This window comes from Hyla sarda, chromosome 7, assembly GCF_029499605.1.
Source record: "Hyla sarda isolate aHylSar1 chromosome 7, aHylSar1.hap1, whole genome shotgun sequence".
NCBI lineage: Eukaryota > Metazoa > Chordata > Amphibia > Anura > Hylidae > Hyla > Hyla sarda.
In genome coordinates, this window is record NC_079195.1 from 94,541,893 (window position 1) to 94,555,343 (window position 13,451).

The following is a 13,451-nucleotide window of genomic DNA, read 5'->3' on the forward strand; positions in this document are numbered from 1 at the left end:
TCCAAAAGCCAAATGTGACTCCTTCTCTTCTGAGCATTGTAGTACACCCACAGTGCACTTGATGTCCACACATGGGGTATTTCCATACTCAGAAGAGATGGGTTACAAATTTTGGGGGACATTTTCTCCTATTATCCCTTGTAAAAATGTAATATTTGTGGAGAAACCAGCATTTTAGTGAAAAAAAATGTCATTTACACATCCAACTTTAACAAAAAGCCATCAAACACCTGTGGGCTGTTAAGGCTCACTGGACCCCTTGTTACGTTCCCTGAGGGGTGTAGTTTCCAAAATAGTATACCATGTGTTTTTTTTTTTTTTTTTGCTGTTCTGGCACCATAGGGGCTTCCTTAATGTGACATGCCCCCCAAAAACCATTTTAAAAAACTCTCCAAAATCTCATTGTCGCTCCTTCCCTACTGAGCCCTCTAGTACACCCACAGAGCACTTGACATGAACATATGAGAAATTTCCTTACTCGAGAGAAATTGGGTTACAAATTTTAGGGTGATTTCTCTCCTTTTACCCCTTGTAAAAATTCGAAAACTGGGTCTACAAGAACATGCGAGATTTTGAATTTTGAAATTTGAATGGAGATTTTGAATTTTCTCCTTCACTTTGCTGCTATTCCTGTGAAACACCTAAAAGGTTAACACACTTTCTGAATGTCATTTTGAATACTTTGAGGGGTGCAGTTTTTATAATGGGGTCATTTATAGGGAATTTCTAATAAGAAGGCCCCTCAAATCCACTTCAAAACTGAACTGGTCCCTGAAAAATTCAGATTTTGAAAAATTTGGAAAATTGCTGCTGAACTTTGAAGCTCTCTGATGTCTTCGAAAAGTAAAAACATGTAAACTTTATGATGCAAACATAAAGTAGACATATCGTATATGTGAATCAATATATAATTTATTTGGGATGTCAATTTTCCTTATAAGCAGAGAGTTTAAAAGTAAGAAAAAAAAAAAGCCAAATTTTCAAATTTTTCATCAAATTTTCAAATTTTTCACCAAGAAATGATGCAAGTATCAATGAAATGTTACCACTAATATAAAGTAGAAGATGTCACAAAAAAATATATCTCAGAATCAGAATGAAAAGTAAAAGCATCCCAAAGTTATTAATGCTTAAAGTGTCAGTGGTCAGATGTGCAAAAAATGGACGGGTCCTTAAGGTGAAAATGGGCTGGGTCCTTAAGGGGTTAATCTTAGGGATTGTGAAGCCCTAGTGTCTACTCATGCTGCTGCCAACTCCTGGCTGTGCCATTCAGACACTATATGGTCTCCTCATGCTTCAGCACACTCCAGGCTGTGTCATTCAGGCAATATATGGTTTACTGAGGCTGCTGGGCCTGGGTATAATAATGTTGTTATGGTAGTACTAGCTACCCAAAATCCTCAGTTTAAATTTCAGAATTCATCTTTTAATCTTAGGGATTGTGAAGCCCTAGTTTCTACTCATGCTGCTGCCAACTCCTGACTGTGCCATTCATACACTATATGGTCTCCTCATGCTACAGCCACCTCCAGGCTGTGTCATTCAGGCAATATATGGTTTACTGAGGCTGCTGGGCCTGGGTATAAAAATGTTGTTATGGTAGCACTAGCTACCAAAAATCTTCAGTTTAAATTTCAGAATTCATCTTTTATTCTTAGGGATTGTGACGCCCTGGTGTCTACTCATGCTTCTGCCAACTCCAGGCTGTGCCATTCAGACACTATATGGTCTCCTCATGCTTCAGCCACCTCCAGGCTGTGTCATTAAACCAATATATGGTTTACTGATGCTGCTGGGCCTGTGCCTGGACCTAAAAATTTCAAAATAAATTTTTTAATCTTAGGGATTGAGTCATTCAGCCATTATATGGTCTCCTCATGCTGCCACCTACACACTGTGTCATTCGCTCACTATATGGTCTCCTCATGCTGCCAACACCTCCACGCTGTGTCATTCAGCCACTATATGGTCTCCTCATGCTTCAGCCTCATCCAAGCTGTGTTATTCAGCCACTATATGGTCTCCTCATACTGATGGCACCTCCAGGGTCTGTCATTGTGCCGCTCTAAGGCAGTGATTCTAAAAGCGATGCCTGTAATCTGCATGTCATACTGAATAACAGTATTATTTCACTACCCCAGCACACTTCATATGTGTTAGAACACAGCAACGTGTTCTACACCCCTATTGAGGCTGTCTGTAGGCCAGAAAATAGCTGTTTATAATATAGATTTGTCGCAAATAAATTCGGATCGAACCAAATTTTTTTGAAAAATTTGGCCGAATCGTATTTTTCAAAAGTTCGCTCATCTCTAGTAATATGAATAATACAGTGATGTCAATACGTCAGGTGAAACCATAGATACACTAGATTATTGTTGGCTAAATTAACTTATTTCTGCTGTACCAGCCAACCACATTCACATTTGGGTTGGGAGAAACAACTGGCCACCATTAGAGCTGCTGTTGAAAAGAATGCAGATTGAAAGCCTTTGTCTCCAATTCTAGTGTATGATTGAGCCAAATGTGCATGTTAATGTGCCAAATGGTGTTTTAATTATCTTTTTACAGACATTTTGTGTCTATATTCGGCTAAAGTATTGAGAGCACTAGTAATAAAAGGAAATTACTCTTGTAGGAAAAGCTACAAAAAAGAAATAGGGATACCACCTATAGCCACAGGTCCACTATACTAATTAGACAAATTATTTAGTATTTTTCAGACAAAATCATTTTCAAACTCTATAATTTGTTAATGTCTCTAATAAAATAGGATAAATTAAGAACTATTATACCATTTAAAGGGGTTATCCATGAATAGAAAAACAGAGCTAATTTCTTCCAAGAACATCACCATGAATAGAAAAACCTGTCCTCAGGTTGTGTGTGGTACTGCAGCTCAGTTTGATTGAAGTGAAAGGAGCTAAAATACCACACACAACCTGAGGACAGGTTTGGCGCTGTGTTTAGAAGAAATCAACTCTATTTTCATATTTCTGGATAACCCCTTTAACATCTCCAAGCAAGTAAGCGACTGACAAATAAGAGGGTAGAGTGCAAATATATGCCCAAATGAAATGCGCGAATATCTTACCTTACAGCGCAACTCACACGTCCCAGGTTCTCATGGACTGTAGATAGTGTCCCCAAAGCCTCCCTTACTCAGGATCTCATATTGTGACCTTCTGCTGAAGAGGCACACATACTTCTGATTCATGCCATTCTGTCACTCCAGGCTTATCTTTATTACTTCAAGGATATCTCCCTTTATTCCTGATAAAAAATATTGTGAAATTTAGTAGACACAGTCAGCTGAGAAAATAACAGGGATTCAAAATTCTTTTTATACCCTTATATATTATATTTTAGACGCTGTAAAAAAACTAAATGAATTCATAGAGTAATTATGTTTTTTAAAAAGGGGCCAATTTTCATACATATCATTAGTTGTTGTAAACAATAATTTCCAGCACGGCAGCTTATGAACTTCCAGCGTTATTGCAATATAAATAATCCAACACACAGGACAGGAGAATGTTGACACGTTTCGGTCTAATCACCAGACCTTAGTCATACAACAATGGATTAAAAAACAGAACCCTATACTATATAGGGAGAGGAAGCTGGCTTGATTCCAAGCATCTGTGGAACCCGGTCAGCTTAACTCTTTACATACTCTTAATGCACAGTGAGTTAAAATCATTCATGTTTTATAAACATAAAAAAAGTGTAATTTAAAAAGTCACAGGGCAATACAGTCATGGTCGTAAATGTTGGTACTCCTGAAGTATCTCTCACAGAAAAGGATTGCAGTAACACATGTTTTGCTATACACATGTTTATTCCCTTTGTGTGTATTGCAACTAAACCAAAAAAGGGAGGAATAAAAGCAAATTGGCATAATGTGACATCAAACTCCAAAATGGGCTGGACAAAATTATTGGCACCCTTAGCTTAATATTTGTTTGCACACCCTTTGGAAAAAATAACTGAAATCAGTCGCTTCCTATAACCATCAATAAGGTTCTTACACCTCTCAGCCGGAATGTATGACCACTCTTCCTTTGCAAACTTCTCCAGGTCTCTCTTATTGGAAGGGCGCCTTTTCACAACAGCAATTTTAAGATCTCTCCATAGGTGTTCAATAGTATTTAGATCTGGACTCATTGCTGGCCACTTCAGAACTCTCCAGCGCTTTGTTGCCATCCATTTCTGGGTGCTTTTTTACGTATGTTTGGGGTCATTGTCCTGCTGGAAGACCCAAGATTTGTGACACAAACCCAGCTTTCTGACACTGGGCTGTACAGTGCAACCCAAAATCCATTGGTAATCCTCAAATTTCATGATGCCTTGAACACATTCAAGGCACCCAGTGCCAGAGGCAGCAAAACAACCCAAAAACATCATTGAACCTTCATCATATTTCACTGTAGGAACTGTGTTCTTTTCTTTGTAGGCCTTATTTTTGGTAAACAGTAGAATGACGTGCTTTGCCAAAAAGCTCTATCTTGGTATCATCTGTCCACAAGACGTTTTCCCAGAAGGATTTTGGCTTACTCAAGTTCATTTTGGCAAAATGTAGACTTGCTTTTATATGACTCTGTGTTAGTAGTGGGGTCCTTCTGGGTCTCCTGCATTAGAGTTTCATTTCATTTAAATGTTGATGGATAGTTCGTGCTGACACTGATGCTCCCTGAGCCTGCAGGACAGCTTGAATATCTTTGAAACTTGTTTGGGGCTGCTTATCCACCATCCGGACTATCCTGTCCTTTCATCAATTTTTCTCTTTCATCCACACCCAGGGAGATTTGCAAACTTCTTGATAATGTTGCTCACTGTGGACAAAGGCAAATCTAGATCTCTGCAAATGGACTTGTAACCTTGAGATTGTTGATATTTTTCCACAATTTTGGTTCTCAAGTCCTCAGACAGTTCTCTTTGAAACATAGAAACATAGAATGTGTCGGCAGATAAGAACCATCTAGACTGCCCAATAATCTGAATCCTATCAATAGTCCCTAGCCCTATGTTATATGGAGGATAGCCTTATGCTTATCCCATGCATGTTTAAAGGGGTACTCCCGTGGAAAACTTTTTTTTTTTTAATCAACTGGTGGCAGAAAGTTAAACAGATTTGTAAATTACTTGTTTTAAAAAACCTTAATCTTTCCAGTACTTTTTAGGATCTGTATGATACAGAGGAAATGGTTTTCTTTTTGGAACACAGAGCTCTCTGCTGACATCGTGACCACAGTGCTCTCTGCTGACATCTTAGGAATCTTTAGGAACTGTCCAGAGCAGCATATGTTTGCTACGGGGATTTTCTCCTGCTCTGGACAGTTCCTAAAATGGACAGAGATGTCAGCAGAGAGCACTGTGGTCATGATGTCAGCAGAGAGCTCTGTGTTCCAAAAAGAAAACAATTTCCTCTGTAGAATTCAGCAGCTAATAAGTACTGAAAGGATTACGATTTTTTTTTATATAAGTCTTTTACAAATCTGTTTAACTTTCTGGCACCAGTTGATTTAAAAAAAAAGTTTTCCACGGGAGTACCCCTTTAACCTCTTAAGGACCCATGACGTATGCATACGTCATGAGTCCCGGTCCTGCGATATAACGCGGAGTCGGGAAGCCGGGACCCGCCTCTAATAGCGCGTGGCACTGATCGCTGTGCCGCGCACTATTAACCCTTTAGCCGCGCGCTCAAAGCTGAGCCGCGCGGCTAAAAACGAAAGTAAAAGTGCCCGGCTAGCTCAGGGAGCTGTTCGGGATCGCCGCGGTATAATCGCGGCATCCCGAACAGCTGTAGCACAGGAGGAGGTCTCTTACCTTCTCCTGCGCTGTCCGATTGCCGAATGAATGCTTCAAGCCTGAGATCCAGGCTTGAGCATTCAATCGCCGAAAACACTGATTGATCCATTCCTATGGAGATGCATCAATCAGTGTTAAAGATCAGTTAATGCAATGTTATAGCCCCTTATGGGAGCTATAATGTTGCATAAGAAAAGTGTAAAAAAATCATTAACCCTTTCAATTATCCCTTCCCCTAATAAAAGTTTGAATCACCCGGCATTTCCAAAAATAAAAAAAACATTATGTAAATAATAATAAAAATAAACATATGTGGTATTGCCGCGTGCGGAAATGTCCGATTTATAAAAATATACCGCTTTTTAAACCGCTCGTTCAATGGCGTACGCGCAAAAAAATTCCAAAGTCCAAAATAGCGCATTTTTGATCACTTTTTATACCACAAAAAAGTGAATAAAAAGTGATCAAAAAGTCTGATCAGAACAAAAATGGTACCGCTAAAAACTTCAGATGACGGTGCAAAAAATGAGTCCTCAAAGCGCCCTGAACACAGAAAAATAAAAAAGTTATAGGGGTCAAAAGATGACCATTTTAAACGTATACATTTTCCTGCATGTATTCATGATTTTTTTCGGAAGTGATACAAATTCAAACCTATACAAGTAGGGTATCATTTTAACCGTATGGACCTACAGAATAAAGATAAGGTATCATTTTTGACAATAAATGTACTGCGTAAAAATAGAAGCCCCCATAACTTACAAAATAGTGTTTTTTCATCAATTTTGTCGCACATTGATTTTTTTCCCGTTTCACCGTAGATTTTTGTGTAAAATGACTAATGTCATTACAAAGTAGAATTAGTGACGCAAAAATTAAGCCATTATATATAATTTTAGGTGAAAATTTTTAAGAGTTATGATTTTTTAAAGTTAAGGAGGAAAAATTGAAAATGAAAAAACGGAAAAAGCCCGGGTCCTTAAGGGGTTAAACTCCTTCACTGTATTTGCAGCAACCACTTCTGAAGGAAGGCTATTCCATGCATCCACTACTCTCTCAGTAAAGTAATACTTCCTAATATTACTTTTAAATCTTTGCCCCTCTAATTTAAAACTATGTCCTTTTGTGATAGTTTTTCTTGTTTTAAATATGCTCTCCTCCTTTACCGTGTTGATTCCCTTTATGTATTTAAAAGTCTCTATCATATCCCCTCTTTCTCTTCTTTCTTCCAAGCTATACATGTTAAGGTCCTTTAACCTTTCCTAGTAAGTTTTATCCTGCAATCCATGTACCAGTTTAGTATCTTCTCTGAACTCTCTCTAGAGTATCTATATCCTTCAGAAGATACGGCCTCCAGTACTGCGCACAATACTCCACGTGAGGTCTCACCAGTGTTCTGTACAGCAGCATGAGCACTTCTCTCTTTCTACTGCTTATACCTCTCCCTATACATCCCAGCATTCTGCTAGCATTTCCTGCTGCTCTATTATATTGTCTTCCTACCTTTAAAGGGGTACTCTGGCGCTAAGACATCTTATCCCCTATCCAAAGGATAGGGATAAGATGCCTGATCGCGGGGGTCCCGCCACTGGGGTCCCCCGTGATCTTCCACGCCGCACCCCGTTAGAATGAGCCCCCGGAGCGTGCTCGCTCCGGGTCTGATTACTGGCGATCACGGGGAGGGAGCATAGTGACATCACGGCTCCGCCCCCGTGTGGCGTCACACTCCGCCCCCTCAATGCAAGCCTATGGAGGGGGCGTGAAGGGGGCATGTTGACCACCGCACGAATTGTCGGCTGTCACACCCCCTCAACACAGGGGGTGCGGTGGGGGCGATGCGGGTGGCGGGGCATTATTGGCTTATCGGAATGGTAATTGCCGATACCGATAATGCCCAAAATCGTGATTATCGGCCGATAATATCGGCCATACCGATAATCGGTCGATCCCTAGTGTCAACATCCCATATAAAAGATGATGAGAAACACCCACATCCTATGCATAGATGAAAAGCAGTGAGACATCAAGATCATACATTTATACTGCAAGAAAGAAAAAAGCTGTATATAAGACAGATTAAAAAAAAAACTAAACATATCAGTGTCTTGTTATACTATAACTCACAGTGTGTGTATCTGAATAACAGTGTTTATACGTTTATTGAGACCATGAGGGAAGCGACTACCCAATTTTAGAATCCAAAATATGTCGCGATTAAGTAGTTTGCATTTAATATCCCCTCCCTTCAAAGGAACCGTGACACACTCCAAACCCTGCTGCATTAAAGTCGAGACACTGCCTCCATGGTACTCTGCGCAATGCTTGGAGACCATGGAGACATGTCTTGAACTGAAATGGGCAACGTCTGATAGATGTGCACAGACCTTGAGGGGATTAGAGATGCACCCCACGTATTGAACACAGCATGCTATATAAGTAAAAACATAAATAACATAAATCACTCTCAAGGGAGCAATCCTGCGGATCCGGATCATCTCCCCCGTGGATTAGTTGTTATTTTAAAGCCTAAGACACATTTTGACTGGGGTTTTGCAGGTAGCTACACCATCACATTTACTACCATTAAAAGGGTTCCATGAGATTCTAAAAAACAGCACCACTCTTGTCCATGGGCTGTGTCAGGTATTGCAACTCGGCCTCATTCACTGGAGTGGTGACAGTAAATCAATTAGCCCAATAAAGGATTTTTGTTGGGGGTCTGTATGCTGCTCCTGTAGCAGTCAGAGATCTATGTAACATTCAAGCCAATATAGACCACAAACAAGCATAAAAATCATCTCCTCAATACTGCATAAAAATACTTTTTTGTACAGGTTAGTTGCCAAGCCTTCAAAAAGACGTCTGGTTATCGACCTAATACCTAATGTGGGAGATTTATCAAAACCTGTGCAGAGGAAAAGTTGCCGAGTTGGCCATAGCAACCAATCAGATCGCTTCTTTCATTTTGCAGAGGCCTTGTTAAAAATGAAAGAGGAAATCTGATTGTTTGCTATGGGCAACTGGGCAACTTTTCCTCTGCACAGGTTTTGATAAATCTCCCCGAATGTGTATAAGGGCCTCCTGGGTCTCTCCCATGCTGCTGGGGCCATGTAGTTTGGGGCCTGCTTGATTTCAACATGGCCGATCATTTGTGCACACGGGAAACAAGTCACTGCTACAGGGTTCTGGAAGTGATTTATTCCTTTCCTTTCAATGAAAATAAATCACTGTTTTTGTTAATGATTATTTCATGTATATGACCACCTTAACAAAATTCAGCTTCTTATGTCCTATTATGGATTTCTGATTTAAAATGGAGTTGTCACAATGAGAAGGGGTTATAAAGAGAGTCTTTCCCACTGGAGGACCTGTTTTGTTCTCCATTACACAGACATCCAACAAAGGGACAGAGTATAGACAGTAGTGCACGGACACCATAGGATTCCTACAGAGCAAATTGGTCCCTGTGTGCTACTGCACAGTCTTCGTTGAGAGACGTCCTCTCCTAGAACATGGCAACATTTTTTTTGTTGGATTTTCATGAAATCAGAGGCATATAGGTAAAGGAGATGCACCACATATCTTTATTGGATTTCTTTGATGGCTTCTACTAAACAAAGTAATGTGCATGAGCCCTAAAGTGAACTATAGGCAAAGTTTTCCTTATGGAGACAAAAAGGGAAACCTTTACGCATATATTAGTCAATAATAGTTAATAATAGAAACTATTTCACAAAGTAAAGTAATTCAGGTTATCTTCATCCACCTTCAGATAATATACAACATTTTACTGCGTTTTATCTGCTTGGACTTTCATTGGGGGTGGATAGTGACATAAGCATTAAGCACAACTAATCAGCGATTTAATGATAATGTTGATAGACTTCTTTGATAAAGTAAACTAATCTCCTATCATGATGAAAGTTCACAAAATCTTCATTTTATTTATGAGATCATTGTAAGTTTATATAGAAAACTGTTTACCCATTAATCTCAGACAGTCGTCGTAAATATAATGAAGAGCTTCGATTGAAGCACAAGATACAATAGTGAAATATTAACCTTTTGAAACTTGAACCTACGAAGATAAAAGTTTTGCTAGATTTATTCAAATGTCATAAAAGATTATATTTTAATAGAGCAATATAAAGTTTAAAGTCCCAATTAATATACAAATATAAATAACTTATATAAGGGAAACGCTGTAGAATCACAATTCTGTCAGTCGGGGAAAGAAAATAAGCAATTAGGGGCAAGGTGATTCTGAGGTGCCAGTCACCTAGGGCATCATTTCAAAAAAGGGAAGCAATTTATAAAAACAAAATTCAAAATAAATTACCAATTATATACATCTTCTACCCCCTATTCCCAAATGTTGTATTAATTCCTGGTGCACTTAACACTGCAAAACGCGTAGGATGTGGATGTGAGTGATTTAGATTTTTGGTGTTTTTGGTATAAGTGTGATTAAGTGTGGTGGTGATATAATTCTAATGTTATACAAACAATGCTGGGAACTTTCATTTACTTTATCTTGGTTGTTATTGTCATGTATGGGCAGGGAAGAGTGAAGCCCTGAACTCACCTGCTCCCACTTGCTCTGCCTACTTGCGTACCTCCCCTAGGCGATCTGTCCCTGCCTTAATAACTGCAGGGAGTAAAACATCAACAAAATAAACAATACAAATGGAGGTCGGGACACTGTATAGAATAACACACACTAACAGAAATAATAACTAAACATACACACACATGGGCCCTCATTTACTAAGAGTGAAGTTTAGGTTTGTGGTTTTTATTTTGCAGTTCTGACCTTTTTTCCCCTTGGTATTTACTAATCTTTCACACTTTTCCCAATGTTTTTTGGTCGCATGGGAAAAATCTATCGCACAGTAATTTCTGTCGCAGGGTTTATCTGTCGCACGGAAAAACATCTGTCGCAGAGTTAATTCTGTCACATATTAAAATCTGTTGCATGCATATTTCTGTCGCACTGAAAATTCTGTCGCAATGTGACAGATTTTTTTAAAGGAAAAAAAAAAGGGAATTGTATAGACCCATCAATGTACAAGTCGTGGTTGGCCCATTTCTTAATATAATTGAAGTAGTGGCCATGATGCATTCATTTTAAGGAATACTGAATTGTATACTCGATTTGAACGGGGGAACTAAGGAAACAAAGGTCTGTTAGGTGAGTGTATGTTTCTACAGTAAAGCCAATTGGTAATCATATTTTTTATAGAGACTTAATGAAGCATTAAACTGGAGCTGAAGGCAAAAAAATTTGTTAAAAAGAAATAGTGTGTATTTTAGGAATAGTCCGTTCTGGACTATTTTTAGCCTATCCTGCCCGGCCTGCCAAGAACTAGAAACTAATCTTTCACTTACCTTCCCACCTTCCCGTGGAGCCCCGCTACAGCTGATCCATCAGTCTGGCTATCTTCTTCCTACTTTTGTACGTCCAGATCATGACGTGGCACTTGAGCCTATCACCAGCAGCAGCAATGTCCCGCCTCGGCCAGTGATAGGCTGAAGCGCCGTGTGACGATCTGTGCCCACGGAAGTACGAAGAAGACATCCCGACCCATGGATCAGCTGTAGCGGGGCTCTGCGGGAAGATAGGAAGCAAAGTGAAAGATTAGAGTCTAATTCTTGGCAGGCTGGGCAGGATAGGGATAAATTAGTCAATACTGGACTATTCCAGAAATCATCAGTTTTGTGTTTTTAACATAAATGAAATTTTAAATTGGCATGGTAATCAAACTTAACCAAAAATTCATGTTGTTGAAGCATCTCCAAGCAGACCAAAATGAATGTGATTGGTTGCTATTGGCAACTCAGCAACTGTTCATCAGGACTTGTAAGGTTACCATTCCTTCATGTTTTTAAAATATTTCAACAAAAAATAAAAGTACAATATTAAATCAATTTTAAACAGTAGCCAACATTATTAATTAGATTAAGACAGACATTCTTCATAAAGAGAATTATGCTAAATGTGTTCTGTTTTCGACAGGGGACAAAGGATATCATTTAAGTCGGTGGTTGTTGACTGCTTATTTAAATCCCTAAAAAAGTGCAGAAACAAGATTTAACAGGGTGCACAAACGTATCAGCTGTATGATTGAACGTACTTTTGGATTATTAAAGAGCTGCTTTGTTGTCTGGACTGCAGTCGGGGAGCACTTCTGTAAACCAACACGTGTATGCGAGATCATTATTTCGTGCTTCATTTTGCACAACATTGCTGAAAAGAATAACATCCCAGGGGAGGTTGCAGAGGACCTCAGAGAAGAAATTGGGGCAAATGTACTAGACCACGGTGATCATGCCTCACAAGCAGTGCGCAGACATATCACTGATTGATTGATTTGCTGATTGTTAAATTAGCAAACGTTTTCTTTCTGTACACAATTACCGTATGTCTGTTTAAGCTTTTTTGTAAAACAATGAAAAAAATAGTTTAGTCTTATGTTTTTGGTTTATGTTTAGGCACATAAATATATGTCAGAGAATATTGCAAACCATTGTCTTAGGTTCATTTGTGTCAGTTATAATTTTGGTCATCGTAACAGTATCGCCATGCACTTTTTAAAAATCTACACAGCTATCTCAACTGATAGGCAACATAGACCATCGCCTAAAGCACCATTTTACTAGGGGTGCCGCTTTGTCCACAGGGAAAATTTTTTAATTTGAAACAATAATTGGAATAATTAAAAAAATATATATGTATCTAAATATACACCTATGCGTGTATATATATATATATATATATATATATATATATATATATATATATATATATAGGGGGGTATTTATCAAAGGATTTATGTGTTTTTTTCGCGTAACTTTGACGCAATATTTTGGCACAGTGTCTTTTTGCGCCAAAGTTTGTCGCATCTTCTCCACTGTCATTTTTACAACTTTCTCAAAATCACACGGTCCTGTGTGTGATTTCAACTTTAGTCAGTAATTCATCATTTGCGCCAATCGATCTTTGGCGCAATTTTGGCACAAATCCCGTTTTTTTTGGCGCAAATCCCAACCAAGAAATTTTGCACATGGAAAACACACTTAGCAATGTCAGAAAATGTAAAGGCGTCAAAATACATTTAAACAAGTTTTTTTGTGAAAGCAGCGACGCCCCAGGGCTGCTCAATACTATCCTGCGACATAGTTGTCTCTGAGGAACCTTCACCCTCCGTTGAGCCAGCATTGGATATGGCCACACAGGTTCAGGAAAGATAAGCACTAAAGCAGTGGTCTCCAACCTGCGGACCTCCAGATGTTGCAAAACTACAACTCCCAGCATGCCCAGACAGCCAACGGCTGTCCGGGCATGCTGGAAATTGTAGTTTAGCAACATCTGGAGGTCCGCAGGTTGAAGACCACTGCACTAAAGTAACAAAACAAAAAAAAATACCCAAGTTGAAAATAAAATCCATTTCACATGGTGGCTATAAACCCCACAAAAGAAAATAACTCACGTCACTTGCTGATATACTGCAGGAGGGACTCCGAAATGGCTGCTCTACAGGGTAAAATATGCTGTCCTCAGTGGTGGTAAGTTCTGTGTAAAAGGCGCTGTGAACAGCTGATTTCAACATTTGGGCCAAAATTACTAACAACTTGCACCA

At 39.1% G+C, this 13,451-nt stretch overlaps 1 protein-coding gene across 10 annotated transcripts in view; it reads right to left on the reverse strand.

Annotated features, from left to right (window-relative positions):
• Positions 1-13,451, reverse strand: part of LOC130282117 (neutral ceramidase-like) — a 348,583-nt gene that overhangs the window by 112,403 nt on the left and 222,729 nt on the right. For 5 of the 10 annotated variants that reach the window (XM_056530023.1, XM_056530032.1, XM_056530024.1 and 2 more), the window contains 2 exons: positions 10,397-10,459; positions 3,095-3,273 (listed from right to left, as the gene is read on the reverse strand). The gene's annotated coding sequence lies outside the window, so the exon portion shown is untranslated. Of the gene's footprint in view, positions 1-3,094; positions 3,274-9,795; positions 9,816-10,396; positions 10,460-13,451 lie in introns of those variants that run through there. The other 5 variants (XM_056530030.1, XM_056530027.1, XM_056530028.1 and 2 more) reach the window with 2 other exon arrangements.